Source organism: Phoenix dactylifera, unplaced genomic scaffold, assembly GCF_009389715.1.
Source record: "Phoenix dactylifera cultivar Barhee BC4 unplaced genomic scaffold, palm_55x_up_171113_PBpolish2nd_filt_p 000955F, whole genome shotgun sequence".
NCBI lineage: Eukaryota > Viridiplantae > Streptophyta > Magnoliopsida > Arecales > Arecaceae > Phoenix > Phoenix dactylifera.
In genome coordinates this window covers 59178-61256 of record NW_024068313.1, presented here as the reverse complement: position 1 = coordinate 61256, position 2079 = coordinate 59178, and the positions used below count along the sequence as shown (strand labels likewise).

Below are 2079 nucleotides of genomic sequence, written 5' to 3'. Positions count from 1 at the left end.
TCATCACTCGTCCTTAGCCCAAAAATCACCCCATTGCATAAATATCCTAAGCTTAAGTAAAATCAACTAGACGTTGGCCCCTAAGGACATTCGAGCTCAATAGGATGAAGACCACCGAAAGTTGCACCAATTTCGCTCTGTGGCTTAGTTGATGTCTAGGCAAGCTTTGTCCCTATAAGGGAGACAGTTCATCTGTTCGAGGCAAGTGGGTTTTTAAGTGGGACCTTTGCGAACGCATCGTGACCCCTCCACTTATCTGGGAGCTTACCTGGTCAACTCGGTTCATTAGACCGGATTGGAGGCTTAGGTGCCCTCTTCAAACTAGTTAGGAGCTGTCTAGAAATTTAGGAAAAACATTAGAAATTGAGGTGTAATGTTTAGTTGCATGTTTGATTGTGAATAGATTTTTGTTTTAGGGTTTAGTTTTAGGGTATCTTTAGTTGGTACTTATATTTATATTTATTTTAAAAAAAAAATATTAAAAAAAAATTAATTAAATTTTGTATGATTTAAGTCGTACAACTTTAGATCATCCCTTAGGACACATCCTTGAAATTCCTTCGCAGTATCTCACACCTTATGAGATGGGCAAATTTTCCTGATGATGTAGGAAGTCACCATGGTGATGAAGGTAGACCCCCAGTTATGACACTTCGATAATATTTACATCCCACTAGGACTAGTCAACCTTCATGCATGATTATTCCTGAAATGTAGGACACTTTGAAATCAAACCAGGAGTAATTCAATTGCTGCCAAAGTATCATGGAATGGAATCCGAGAACCCTTATCTTCATCTTAAGGATTTTGAGGAAATTAGTATCACATTTAGAGTGCCAATGTATCAGAAGATGTCCTTAAATTAACCTTGTTTCCTTTTTCCTTGAAGGATAAAGCCAAAACATGGCTGAACTCCTTGAGACCAAGATCGTTAGAACATGGCATGATATGCAAAGAGAATTCTTGAAAAATTCTTTCCCGCACAAGGACTAACTTTTTGAAAAGGCACATTAGTAATTTCCAGCAAAAAGACCATGAAACATTTTATGAATGCTGGGAGAGATTTAAAGATTTGCTTCTCTCTTGTCCTCATCATGGGTTTGAAACATGGAGAACCATTAGTTTCTTTTACGAAGGGTTGTCCCCACAGTTGAAACAATTTATAGAGACTATGTGCAATGGTCTATTTTTGGAAAAGCAACCCGATGAGGCATGGGACTATTTAGACTCTCTCGCAGAGACTGCACAATTATGGGATACAGGGGATAGAATGAATAAACCTTTGCCTAAGCCTACTAACATTGGACATGGGGGCCTTTACAACCTTAATACTCAGGATGATATTCAGGCTAAAATGGCAGCCCTTACTAGGAAGGTAGAGGAAATTGAACTTAGAAGGATGAACCCGTCAAGACCGTAGAACATAACAACGAGTGTTGTAGGATTTGCGAGATGCCTGGCCATCTCATCACTGATTGCCCCACAATATCCGCATTCAAGGAAGTCTTGCACGATCAGGCCAATGTTATGAATACCTATCAAAAATCTTTCAATAATCCTTTTTCGGGTACTTACAATCCTGGATGGAAGAACCATCCAAATTTCAGGTGGAGGAATGACCAACCTCAACAAGTATATAACCCAACTCCTCCACCTCCGCAACCTCATTATGCACACCCACCCCCTCAAAAATCCAGTCTCGAAGAAACTTTGCAATCTTTCATGCAAGGTCAAGCCAAAATCAATGATGAATTAAGAAATCAACTGACAATGCTGACCACTGTTTTAAGTGCTCAAGAGAAAGGTAAGCTACCAGCTCAACCACAACCTAATCCTCAAGTCTATGGCGGTAGTAATGCATCATCTTCAACTTCGCATAAAGAGCAAGCAAAGAGTATAATAACTTTGCGAAGTGGAAAGATTATTGACCGGCCAGTCCCAGAACAAACACAAGTCATACCTGATTCTGACCCTCCCAAGACAAAAGAAAAGGATAATGAAGAAACTGAAGCACCAACATCTACTGAAAAAATTGAATGTCCTTTTCCTGCACCATTTCCACAAAGATTAAAGCCCTTG

General features: G+C 39.6%; 1 pseudogene; it reads right to left on the bottom strand.

Annotated features, from left to right (window-relative positions):
• Positions 1-1003: 1003 nt before the first annotated feature.
• LOC120107678 lies at positions 1004-1101 on the bottom strand (annotated as a pseudogene).
• Between the last annotated feature and the right edge of the window lie 978 nt (positions 1102-2079).